The following is a 13,890-nucleotide window of genomic DNA, read 5'->3' on the forward strand; positions in this document are numbered from 1 at the left end:
GAAAGGGAAAAGCTCTATATCTGACTTATCAACAGGTTCAAGCAAAAGGGGGGAAAAAAGATCTGTGTTTGACCTTGTCTCAGGTAAACACAAAAGTCTTATGCCAGTCATGACAAAGAGTGGACAGCAAATTTTAGCTGAGTCATATTGGGACGGGTGGTTCTTTGTGATATCCTTTCCTGAAACACCAAATAATCAAAGAACTTAACTATTGCTGTCTGCTGAGAGCACAAGACTCAGTAAATTTCAGCATTGTTCCTGGAGAGAGACAAGTGCCTACAGAGAGAAACAGGACCAGGACAGCTGCTTATCTGATGCAGAATACCAAACACCATGTAAGTGCATAAGAAGGTTCATATAGAAACTTCTAAGGAATTCCTAAAGGCTGGATATGGGCCATAAGAGTGTGAATTTCTTGGGAGCCACAGAAACAGAGGTTTGCAAACTCTTACAGGTGCAATTTCCCTCAGGTGTTTGGCTTACTTTAGCTTTAGCTCCTGCTGAAACTTCATGGAGACCCATCGCCCCTTTCAAATAAAAGCGTTGATCTTCAGAAGGAAGCACAATAAAAAATTGTAGCCTTAAGAAGCTGGAAGCAATTCATTGCAGCTGGGCATGGAGAAAAGGAAAACATTTTCTATCCCTGAGAGAAAGGCAGGAAGAGTACCCCAGCACAAGTCTGCAGGAGGGTAAGACCACACCCCCTTGAGACAGGTGCTCAGGGATTGCCCACAACTGAGGCTTAACCAGAAGATCAGAGAACATTGCTCTGCTTTGCAGCAAGTGTTAAGAAAAAATAACAGTGGAATAAGATAGGAGAAGCACAAGAAGTGGATTTTCTCTGGGGAGCAGGGCAAAGGGAAGACCCAGTGTCAAGCCAGTAAATCCAAAGCCAGCGGGGGAGCAGACATTGAGAAAAACACTCCAGCAGATTATCCTACATCCTGAAACAAGGTAGGACTCTCCATGAGTAAAGTCAGTTTTTCTTTAATCCTTATAAAATCTATTTTATTTTTTGCCTTCTATTCTGCTTCATCATATAGCAATTAACTTTCTTGTTGTTACTTGCCTCATGTGTGCATTTCCATCCCTTTACTTCCAACTTTCCTATGTCACTTTATTTCAGATGTGCTTCTTGTAAAACTAAATCACTGTTTTTGATGTTTGTTGCGTTGCAATTTTATAATGGCCATTTTGAATTCCTTGATCAGAAATGTATCCTTGGAAGGTTTAGAGAGGATCATAACCTTGACTAAAGCCACTTGCCCAGCGGCATGATGGCCTGCTGCTACATTGCCTTTAACTTCTATGCTATCTTTTTACCTGGGCTTCAACCTTTATAACAGCGACCTCTCTAGGAAGTAGGAATATAACTAAATGTCTCTTAACTTGCTGTCCACTTTTGATGGAGGTTCCAGGGAGGTGAGAGACCCTGTTTGTTTCCAAAGCATCCAAAAGTCATGTACTACTCTAGAGTACCCCTGCTATCTGTATATACGTCTATTCTCTGGTCTTTGGCTAGTTGACAAACTCCAGTAGGTGCAATAAATTCTGCCACCTGGGATGCCTTTTCCTCAGAGGACTGTATTCTAAAGGAGCGCTTGGATCAGTGATGGAATATCTTGCTCAATAACCTCCAGATTCAGTTTTTGTTACAGTAAGTAACTAGTCAGGTATGAGCAGGGCATAAAAGGGCTCCCCACCACCCAACACACTCCAGGAGTGTCAGGTGACCATCCAGTGACGGTCAGGCAGTGTTAACTGTCGCGCTAAAGAAATAATTGGAACCAGCTGGCACTAGGGAAAGACCGTCTCCTAATGGATACAAAACACCTGAAACTGATGATTAGCAGCTTCGCAATAAGGTCTTAGGAGTTGGTAGGGGTGACGCAAGACCCGGAAGTATGCCAAGATATGAAACCCCAACTCAAAAAGCTCAAACGGTGCACTTGTCTTTCAAGTTGCCCACTTGGCTCTCTTCCAAGTGTACTTTCCTTCCTTTCATTCCTGTTCTAAAGCTTTTTAATAAATTTTATCTCCTGCTCTTAAACTTTCCTCAGTCCCTCCTTCCACCTTAAGCCCCGAAGTCGAGTTCTTTCTTCTGAGGAGGTAAGAACTGAGGTTGCTGCAGGCCAGTACTTATTTGCCACTATTAACATATTTTGGTGCCTTGTGACTTGGATACCTTCCACTACTAACATTTTGAGGTATGATCCATCAACAAAGATTATGAGGTCATGGTTCTCAACATGAGTCTCTGTTAAATCTGATTGAATTACCAAGGGTTCCCTAATTAAGAAAAGATAATCCTGAGGTTCAGCTCCCCATCTTCTTGTAGGGCAGGAGAGTGACAGGGTTTAGGTTTTGTTGCGGGGAATAACCCAGGTGAGAGGTAGGGAGTAATACCATCTCGTAAGAGGTTAATCAGATGGTTGAAAAGTGCTGTGTGAGGAACTCTGAGGCAAGCAGGGAGCCTAGAACCAGTTCAGCAGAAACATCACTAAGTTTGCAATAGAGGCTGTGGTCCTCAGACGAGGGGGATGAACTTTTGCCTCTGGGTCTACTGATGATGCAGTTAAAACCCAAAGGACTTGTCCCAATCACTCATGTGCAAATAAATGAAATGCTTTTTGGTTTTTGTTGTTGTTGGTTTAGTTAGAGACACCTAGAAAAGGAGGCAATTGAAAAACCTTCTCCAGGTTCCAGAAGTCCTGCTCCTGTTTGGGCTTTCAGAGCAGAAGACTGTTTCTGAGGATTTATTCGTAAAAAGGTTTTGCAATCTCAGGAAAATTTGGCACCCATTGTCTGCAATAGCCACTTAAACCTACAAATCCTTTCTATTGTAGTTTGTAAGACATCTAGAGCACGTTTGAATAGCCTTCAGTCTAACAGTTTTTCCCCTCTTGTGCCCTATTCAATAAATTATTCAGGAAAAATTGTAATTTATCTTTTGAAACTTTAAGTCCATTTTCTAAGACAGAGCAAGTAAAATCACAAGATACATTTAGATCTTTTTTATTTTTTAATATTATATTATACTTTAAGTTCTGGGATATATGTGTAGAGTATGCAGGTTTGTTACATAGGTATACATGTGCCATGGTGGTTTGCTGTACCCATCAACCCATCATCTACAGTAGGTATTTATCCTAATGCTACCCCTCCCCCATCCCCTGACAGGCCCTGGTGTGTGATGTTCTCCTCCCTAGATCCATGTGTTCTCATTGTTCAACTCCCACTTATGACTGAGAACATGTGGTGTTTGGTTTTCTGTTCCTGTGTTAGTTTGCTGAGACTGATGATTTCCAGCTACATCCGTGTCCCCGCAAAGGACATAAACTTTTCCTTTTTTATGGTTGCTTAGTATTCCATGGTGTATATGTGCCACATTTTCTTTATCCAGTCTATCATTGATGGGCATTTGGATTGGTTCCAAGTCTTTGATATTGTGAATAGTGCTGGAATAAACATACATGTGCATGTGTCTTTATAGTAGAATGATTTATAATCCTTTGGGTATATAACCAGTAATGGGATTGCTGGGTCAAATGGCATTTCTGGTTCTAGGTCCTTGAGGAATCGCCACACTGTCTTCCACAGTGATTGAACTAATTTACACTCTCACCAATAGTAAAAGTGTTCCTATTTCTCCACATCCTCTCCAGCATCTGTTGTTTTCTGACTTTTTAATGATCACCAGTTTTAACTGGCATGAGAGGGTATCTCATTATGGTTTTGATTTGCATTTCTCTAGTGACCAGTGATGATGAGCTGTTTTTCATGTTTGTTGTTCGCATAAATGTTGTCTTCTGAGAAGTTGTCTGTTCATATCCTTCACACAATTTTTGATTTTTTTTTTTCTTGTAAATTTGCTTAAGTTCTTTGTAGATTCTGGATATTAGCTCTTTGTCAGATGGGTAGATTGCAAAAATTTTCTCCCATTCTGTAGGTTGCCTGTTCACTATGATGATAGTTTATTTGTCTGTATAGAAGCTCTTTCATTAGATCCCATTTGTCAATTTTGGCTTTTGTTGCAATTGCTTTTGGTGTTTTAGTCATGAAGTCTTTGCCCATGCCTATGTCTTGAATGGTGTTGTCTAGGTTTTCTTCTAGGGTTTTTATGGTTTGGGGTCTTACGTTTAAGTCTTTAACCCATCTTGAGTTAATTTTTATATAAGGTGTAAGGAAGGGGTCCAGTTTCTGTTTTCTGCATATGGCTAGCCAGTTTTCCTAACACCATTTATTAAATAGGGAATTCTTTTCCTAATGCTTGTTTGTATTAGGTTCGTCAAAGATCAGATGGTTGTAGATGTGTGGTGTTATATCTGAGGCCTCTTTTCTGTCCGTTGGTCTGTATATCTGTTTTGGTACCAGTACCATGCTGTTTTGATTACTGTAGCCTTGTAGTACAATTTGAAGTCAGCGTGATGCCTCCAGCTTTGTTCTTTTGCTTAGGATTTTCTTGGCTATGTGGGCTCTTTTTTGGTTCCATGTGAAATTTAGTTTTTTTTCTAAATCTGTGAAGAAAGTCAGTGGAAGCTTGATGGGAATAGCATTGAATCTATAAATAACTTTGGGTAGTATGGCCATTTTCATGATATTGATTCTTCCTCTTCATCAGGATAGAATGTTTTTCCATTTGTGTCCTCTCTTATTTGCTTGAGCAGTGGTTTGTAGTTCTCCTTGAAGAGGTCCTTCACATCCCTTGTAAGTTGTATTCCTAGGTATTTTATTCTCTTTGAAGCAAATGTGAATGGGAGTTCACTCATGATTCGGCTCTCTGTCTATTATTGGTGTATAGAAACGCTTGTGATTTTTCCACATTGGTTTGTATCCTGAGACTTTGCTGAAGTTACTTATCACCTTAAGGAGATTTTGGGCTGAGATGTTGGGGTTTTCCAAATATACAATCATGTCTGCAAACGGACAATTTGACTTCCTCTCTTCCTATCTGAATACACTTTATTTCTTTCTCTTTTCTGATTGCTCTGGCCAGAACTTCCAACACTATGTTGAATAGGAGTGGTGAGAGAGGGCATGCTTGCCTTGTGCCAGTGTTCAGAGAGAATGTTTCCAGTTTTTGCCCATTCATTATGATATTGGCTGTGGGCTTGTCATAAATAGCTCTTATTATTTTGAGATATGTTCTATCAATACCTAGTTTATTGAGAGGTTTTAGCATGAAGGGGTGTTAAATTTTATTGAAGGTCTTTTCTGCATCTATTGAGATAATCATGTGGTTTTTGTCATTGGGTCTGTTTATGTGATGGATTACGTTTATCAATTTGCATATGTTGAACCAGCCTTGTATCCCATGGATGAAGCCAACTTGATCATAGTGGATAAGCTTTTTGATGTGCTGCTGGATTCAGTTTGCCAGTATTTTATTGAGGATTTTCACATCAATGTTCATCAGGGATATTGGCCTGAAATTTTCTTTTTTGGTTTGTCTCTGCCAGGCTTTGGTATCAGGATGATGCTGTCCTCATAAAATGAGTTAGTAAGGAGTCACTCTTTTTCTATTGTTTGGAATAGTTTTAGAAGGAATGATACAAGCTCCTCTTTGTACCTCTGGTAGAATTTGGCTGTTAATCATCTGGTCCTGGACTTTCTTTGGTTGGTAGGCTATTAATTACTGCCTCAATTTCAGAACTTCTTATTGTTATTCAGGGATTCGACTTCTTCCTGGGTTAGACTTGGGAGGATGTATGTTTCCAGGAATTTATCTATTTCTTCTAGATTTTCTAGTGTATTTCATAGAGGTGTTTATAGTATTCTCTGATGGTAGTTTGTATTTCTGTGGGATCAATGATAATAACCCCTTTATTATTTTTTATTGCATCTATTTGATTCTTCTCTTTCTTCTTCTTTATTAGTTTGGCTAGCAGTCTATCTATTTTGTTGATCTTTTCAAAAAACCAGCTCCTGGATTCACTGCCTTTTTTGAAGGGTTTTTGGTGTATTTATCTCCTTCAGTTCTGCTCTGATCTTAGTTATTTCTTGTCTTCTGCTAGCTTTTGAATTTGTTTGCTTTTGCTTCTCTAGTTCTTTTAATTGTGATGCTAGGGTGTTTATTTTAGATCTTTCTTGATTTGTTTTGTGGGAATTTAGTGCTATAAATTTCCCTCTAAACACTGCTTTAGCTGTGTCCCAGAGATTCTGGTATATTGTGTCTTTGTTCTCATTGGTTTCAAATAACTTCTTTATTTCTGCCTTATTTTCATTATTTACGCAATAGTCATTTAGGAGCAGGTTGTTCAGTTTCCATGTAGTTGTGCAGTTTCTTAATCCTGAGTTCTAATTTGATTGCACTGTGATCTAAGAGACTGTTATGATTTCCATTCTTTTGCATTTGCTGAGGAGTGTTTTACTTCCAATTATCTGATCAATTTTAGAGTAAGTGTGATGTAGTGCTGAGAAGAATGTATATTCTTTTGTCTTGGGGTGGAGAGTTCTGCAGATGTCTATTAGGTCTGCTTGTTCCAGAGCTGAGTTCAAGTCCTGGATATCCTTGTTAATTTTGTCTCATTGATCTGTCTAATATTGAAAGTGGGGTTTTAAAGTCTCCCACTATTATTGTGTGGGAGTCTAAGTCTCTTCGTAGGTCTCTAAGAACTTGCTTTATGAATCTATGTCCTTCTGTATTGGGTGCCTATGTATTTAGGATAGTTGGCTCTTCTTGTTGCATTGATCCCTTTACCATTATGTAATGCCCTTCTTTGTCTTTTTTGATCTTTGTTGATTTAAAGTCTGTTTTATCAGAGACTAGGATTGCAACCTCTGTTTTTTTTTTCTTTCTATTTGCTTGGTAAATCTTCCTCCATCCCTTTATTTTGACCCTATGTGTGTCTTTGCATGTGAAATGGGTCTCCTGAATACAGCACACCAGTGGGTCTTGATTCATTATCCAATTTGCCTGCCTGTGTCTTTTAGTTGGGGCATTTAGCCCATTTACATTTAAGGTTAATATTGTTATGTCTGAATTTGGTCCTGTCATTATGATGCTAGCTGGTTATTTTGCCCATTGTTTCATGCAGTTTTTTCATAGTGTTTATGGTCTTTACAATTTTGTATGTTTTCGCAGTTGCTAGTACTGTTTGTTCCTTTCCATGTTTATTGCTTCTTGTAAGACAGGCCTGGTGGTGACAAAATCTCTCAGCATTCGCTTGTCTATAAAGGATTTTATTTTTTTCTTCGCTTATGAAGCTTAGTTTGGCTGGATATGAAATTTTAGGTTGAAAATTATTCTCTTTAAGAATGTTGAATATTGGCCCCCACTCTCTTCTGGCTTGTAGAGTTACTGCAGAGAGATCCACTGTTAGTCCGATGGACTTCCCTTTGTGGTTAACCTGACCTTTCTCTCTGGCTGCTCTTAACATTGTTTCCTTCATTTCAACCTTGGCGAATCTGACAATTACGTGTCTCTGGATTGCTCTTCTTGAGGAGGATCTTTGTGGTGGTCTCTGTATTTCCTGAATTTGAATGTTGGCCTGTCTTGATAGGTTGGGGAAGTTCTCCTGAATAATACCCTGAAGAGTGTTTTCCTGCTTGGCTCCATTCTTCTCGTTACTTTCAGGTACAACAATCAAAGGTATGTTTGGTCTTTTCACATAGCCCCATATTTCTTGGAGGCTTTATTCATTCCTTTTCACTATTTTTTCTCTAATCTTGTCTTCATGCTTTATTTCATTAAGTTGATCTGCAACCTCTGATATCCTTTCTTCTGCTTGATCAATTCAGCTATTGATACTTGTGTATGCTTCATGATGTTCTTGTGCTGTTTTTCAGCTCCATCAGGTCATTAATGGTCTTCTCTAAACTGGTTATTCTAGTTAGCAATTCCTCTAATTTTTTTCAAGGTTCTTAGCTTCCTTGCACTGGGAGGAGTTTGTTATTATCCACCTTCTGAAGCCTACTTCTGTCAATTCATCAAACTCATTCTCTGTCCAGTTTTGTTCCCTTGCTGGTGAGGAGTTGTGATCCTTTGGAGGAGAAGAGGCGTTCTGTTTTTTGCAGTTTTCAGTCTTTTTGCACTGGTTTTTCCCCATCTTCATGGACTTGTCTACCTTTGGTGTTTGATGTTGGTGACCTTCAGATGGGGTTTTGGTGTGGACATCCTTTTTGTTGATGTTGATACTATTCCTTTCTGTTTGTTAGTTTTCCTTCTAACACTCAGGCTCCTCTGCTGCAGGTCTGATGAAGTTTGCTGGAGGTCCTCTCCAGACCCTGTCTGCCTGGGTATCACCCGTGGAGGCTGCAGAACAGCAAAGATTGCTGCCTGTTCCTTTCCCTGGAAGGTTCATCCCCGAGGGGTACCTGCTAGATGCCAGCTGGAGCTCTCCTGTATGAGGTGTCTGTAGACCCTGCTGTGTCTCCCAGTCAAGAGGCACAGGGATCAGGGACCCACTTGAGGAGGCAGTCTGTCCCTTAGCAGTGCTCCAGCACTGTGCCAGGGGATCCACTGCTCTCCTCAGAGTTGGCAGGCAGGAACGTTTAAGTCTGCTGAAGTTGCACTTATAGCTACCCCTGCCCCCAGGTGCTCTGTCTCAGGGAGATGGGAGTTTTATCTATAAGCCCCTGACTGGGGCTGCTGCCTTTCTTTCAGAGATGCCCTGCCTCAAGAGGAGGAATCTAGAGAGGAGTCTGGGCTACAGCGGCTTTGCCAAGATGCAGTGGGCTTCGCCCAGTTCGAACTTCCTTAAGGCTTTGTTTACACTGCGGGGAAAACTCCCTACTCAAGTCTCAGTAATGGCAGATGCCCCTCCCCCCACCAAAGTGAAGCATCTCAGGTCGACTTCAGACTGCTGTGCTAGCAAAGAGAATTCCAAGTCAGTGGATCTTAGTTTGCTGGGCTCTGTGGGGGTGGGATCCACTGAGCTAGACCACTTGGCTCTCTGGCTTCAGCTCCCTTTCCAGGGGAGTAAATGGTTTTGTCTTGCTGGCATTCCAGTCACCAATGGGGTGTGAAAAGAAACTCCTTCAGCTAGCTCAGTGTCTGCCCAAATGACTGCCAAGTTTTGTGTTTGAAAACCAGGGCCCATGTGATGTGGGCGCTGGAGGGAATCTCCTGGCCTGTGGGTTGCGAAGACCATGGGAAAAGCGTAGTATCTAGGCCAGAGTGCACTGTTCCTCACAGCACAGTCCCTCACAGCTTCCCTTGGCTAAGGGAGGGAGTTCCTCGACCATTTGTGCTTCCTGGGTGAGGCAACGCCCCACCCAGCTTCTTCTCACCCTCAGTGGGCTGCACCCACTGTCTAACCAGTCCCAATGAGACGTGCCAGCTACTTCAGTTGGAAGTGCAGAAATCACCCACCTTCTGCGTTGATCTCGCTGGGAGCTGCAGAGCAGAGCTTTTCCTATTTGGCCATCTTGCCAACCACTCCCAGATTTTTTAAGTCTTGTTTGAGGACCTGGGAAAAGTAGGAAAGGGCTTCAGTAACCCCCTGAGGCATGACTGTCTAGATAGAATGTTGTCCTTCTCAGGAAAAGGCAAAAATGTATTGACTCTCCTAGTCTAGAGGCACACTGAAAAAGGTAGAGCAAAGATTCACTGCAGGTAAGCAGGTAGCTTCTAGAGGAATTGCGTGGGTTGGGGTATTTCTGAAAAGTGAGGAATAACAATTTTGCCAATGGCCTTGAAGTCTTGAGCAAATTGACATCGTCATCTGTTTGGGTTCCTTACTCACAGGACAGATGTGTTACAGGGCTAATGCAGGATATGAGAAGACCTTGAGATACAAGGCTTGTAACTATAGATTTCATCCCTTACCTGTGTCTGAGTTCAAGGAATATTAGGGAAGTTTATGTAATGGTTTGATAGACTCTATCTGTAATTTTTATAGGTTCTGCTCTGATTATTTTGCCTATATCAGTAAAATTTTTGCCCATAGAGTGTCACTTTTCTGTGGTATGCATTAAATGTAATGGGAGAAGCAATGGCATATCCAGAACAGACACAACTTGACTATAAACAGAGGAGTTCTCTGGAACCTCAAGAAATAGTCCTCCTGGCATGCTTTTAATCACTGAAGTTCCATTTGCAAAGTAATCTTTCTATTAAATTTGCAGGGGTGGTATCACAGAGCAGGAAGGAATGCTTTTCAGTCGAAGACACAAGGGTTAGGTTAAGAGCTGGGAGATGGGGAAAACCTGAGGGTTATTTGAAATACCTCCCACATATGTTGTAAGTTTACTCTGAGGAAGAAGTTAAGGAAGGTAACAAGGTATAATGCAGAAAAAGTGGCACACATATCTTTTTTAGTATGAGTTGAACTAGGAATTGATTAGCATGACTGTATTCATAGTTAATTTACTTCGAGTGTTTGAGGGTATGACAAGATATTGAATGCTTTTTCATTCCTTGGAATGCGTTCATTGATCCAAATTGAGAGATGTTTCTTTGTCTTGGTTTTTCTTTTACAAGATGGGTTCATCTTTTTCCAGTGTTCCTTCTGTTAACAATATCTACATGTGTCCTTGTCAGCAGGTTGTTGGTTGGGGAATGGACTACCTAGCTGTTTAATCTATAGTCCCATAAATTTACTTTAGAGCTTGTCTCACTTTTGTCCTGAAGCCCTGGCAAAATGTTCTGTCAGGTATTAGAGTTTAGCTAATGGGGTGGTTTCCCATTCTAATGTCTACTTTCACATTAGGTCTTTAACGTCAGGTTTAACTCCATCAAAGTGAGATGAAAGGGCTGCTATCACAACAGCACCTTCTTTATCTCCCAAGAGACATCAGAAAGTATTTCGTACTGTATCTTGAGCAATCTATAGTTTCATCTTTTGTGCCTATTTGCATGATTGAATTGTGGTTCTATCAATTTTTACTGTTAATGTTTCAGGTATGGCTTTTTATGAGAGGTTGACCTAATTTTCTGGCCTGTTTTTGACCCTCACGTTTGTTATGGAAAGAAGGATCCTGTAGATCGCTTTCTGGGTCAGCCCAATTAGCTTTTGCCATTTAGGATTTAGTATCTGAGGTTTGGACCAACGTGTGTACAAGTTGATATAGGTCAGGTAACCCTAGGTCATATGTACCCAAAATAATTCCAAATTCTTCTATGAATTTTTTTTTATTATACTTTATGTTCTAGGGTACATGTGCACAACATGCAGGTTTGTTACATATGTGTACATGTGCCATGTTGGTGTGCTGCACCTATTAACTCGTCATTTACATTAGGTGTATCTCCTAATGCTATCCCTCCCCACTCCCTCCACCCCACAACAGATACCAGTGTGCGATGTTCCCCTTCCTGTGTCCAAGTGATCTCATTGTTCAGTTCCCACCTATGAGTGAGAACATGCAGTGTTTGGTTTTCTGTTCTTGCAATAGTTTGCTGAGAATGTTGGTTTCCAGCTGCATCCATGTCCCTACAAAGGACACTAACTCATCCTTTTTTATGGCTGCGTAGTATTCCATGGTGTTATATGTGCCACATTTTCTTAATCCAGTCTGTCATTGATGGACATTTGGGTTGGTTCCAAGTCTTTGCTATTGTATATTTGCTGGTCTTGTTTAGGTTTAGGGAAATCTTTAGGTGCAGCTCTTGAAGGAGCTCAAGTTCAAGGCTTAAGTTCTACAGTTTCCTGCATGACTGGCTCATGAGAGGAATGGGTCCTTATAGGCAACTGGCATCTGGGGGTTTTAGGAAAGTTGTTGGGAAAGGTATGGAGGCTGGACAAAGGGAAGAAGAGGTAGGAGGTGCAGAAGGAGAGAGATCAGCAGCATAAGAGGAAGACATTGAGGTCACTTGAACTGTCTAACCCCCCTGACCTGAGGTTCTTATCCCTACCCATACTCCTCATTGATTATCCTGGACCTAGTGATTGTGCTGTCCATAGCACCCAGTAGGTGCTTTGGAGAATTCATTTGGTTGTAAGCTTGGGCGATGGGAAGGGAGGCAGTTTCTAGAAGAGCTAGCACCTGGAGGATAAGGACTCGGGGGAGGATTTACTAGGGAAATAAGTCTAGTTTGTTCTTGCTTAACTTTGTCAAGTTGCCCTTTAGCATTAGCTAGAGACTTTTTTCGTGATGTAATTTTTACTTCAGAGTTTTGTTTGGAGGTCTCTGAACACCAATCAAGAAATGCTACCCTTGCAGTGAGCCAAGGTTGTTCCACTGCACTCCAGCCTGGGCGACACAGCGAGACTCTGTCTCAAAAAAAAAAAAAAAAAAAAATGTTACCCATGGAGCTTGTAGAATCTTACTCCTTTTCTTTTCTTAGGTGCCTCCCCAACTATTTTATTCAAATTCAGTGTTCCCCAGAGTGGCACTGAAGACCTAAGTCACCTTCTGAAGTTATGCCATTTAGAGAGATAGAGAGAGACAAGAATTAGGACTGTAATCAGATTACATACAAGAAGCAGGGATTTTTCCAGATACAGGAGAGAATTTAGACTTAGAGAACCCCATGCGAGCTGGTGATAGTTGGTAGGAATGTAATGCTGTGCACTTCGTGTCTCAGGTCCACAACCTGACAGTTGGCTGCCTCTGAACATAGACCCTAGAGTCTGTGCCCCTGGCTGGTGGAAAACCAGAAATAACATTACCTCTGGATCAAAGCCAAGCTCTCAGGAGACAAATTCAGGTTAGAAGAAGAACCTCATCTGGTTTCATTGGTGACCCACAGCAAAGTTTGTCCAATGGATACCAGTCCAACAAGATCTGAAAACTTCCCTGCCTGTGAGGCCAGCTTGAACAACAGGCCAATAAGACCTTTGCCCATGTTCTGCCCTAGGATTCTCCTTTTGACAAGTAACACTTTTAGACAGCACGACACAAAACAGTAACACAAAAAATAGCAAAAAAAAAAAAAAAAAGGCATGGGAGATGAAAAGAGATGACCTGATTCAAACAAGGATGCCAAACAAATAGGAACCAATAACAAAGCCAATGACTAAACTGAGAATAAATAGCCAAGAAACTCAACACAAAGAGAGCAGAGTTCATGCCCAGGGTGCAGCATCACAGGATTCATAAGCCACAAGCAGCAAGGCATGAGGGGCCTTCGTGAATAGTGCACCTGGATGAAGGCTGGGGTCTGTGCAGTGCACAGTGCAGACAGGGGCTCTGTGGAGCCTCCACAATAACTATGGAAATGAATGAAGACCAACCAAATGAGAATAACCCAGCATGGTTTATTCAGAGCCTGCCATAGCAGGGGAGTCAGCCACCATCATTCATGCTTGGCAGACTCAATGGCAGGCAGAGGAATGGTAAAGCTTTATAGTGAATAAAGGGAAGGCTTCAGGTATGCCCTATTGGAGGCTATTGGCATGGGGAAGCTGCAGGCAGGCTAACGAGAAACAGAGCATTCTATGTCCTTGGTTAGGGGTAAGTATTTGACTTTACCTAATTGGTCCTCTGTTGTACAAAAGTAGGTACAAAATTAGGAAAGCTGTCAGTTATTAATAAAGTCCTGCCTGGGGACAATTATCACAGGTATTATTGTTTAGTTTCCTGGATTTTTGATACAAGTAGAGATCTGACACCCTACAAGTCTGACTTGGAAATAGCGGACTGGTTTCCTGGGCTGTTTACCACAGATTATGGGTTGACTTCCTGAGCTGGTTGCTGCAGATTGTGAGTCAGAGTTCTATTTTTATATATGGCCTGGCCATTGTCTGTTTGTATATCTAGTCTCTTGCGTCAATCTGATTTATTCATGTGTAGTTATTATGAGTTTCCAGCATATTTTAGAGTTTTACATGTAGCCTTGACATTATCTTACTTGACAATTAATGGTCTCTTAAACTGAAGACTTGGGCCTGTCTTTAGTTCTTGGCTATTCTTTCTTCTCTCATTGCTCTCCCTTCATTATCAATTCTTACTCTCTCCAGAACTTCCATTACAAACTTGTTTTAGATCTCTCCTTTACATTTACTA

General features: G+C 41.2%; 1 long non-coding RNA gene across 1 annotated transcript in view; it reads left to right on the top strand.

The window, feature by feature from the left end:
- Positions 1-707: 707 nt before the first annotated feature.
- LOC144341554 (uncharacterized) overlaps positions 708-13,890 on the top strand; it is a 71,725-nt gene continuing 58,542 nt past the window's right edge. The window contains exon 1 of the long non-coding RNA XR_013418562.1: positions 708-954. This is a non-coding gene — a long non-coding RNA (uncharacterized LOC144341554). The remainder of the gene's footprint in view (positions 955-13,890) is intronic.

The sequence above is a fragment of the Macaca mulatta genome, chromosome 6 (genome assembly GCF_049350105.2).
Source record: "Macaca mulatta isolate MMU2019108-1 chromosome 6, T2T-MMU8v2.0, whole genome shotgun sequence".
NCBI lineage: Eukaryota > Metazoa > Chordata > Mammalia > Primates > Cercopithecidae > Macaca > Macaca mulatta.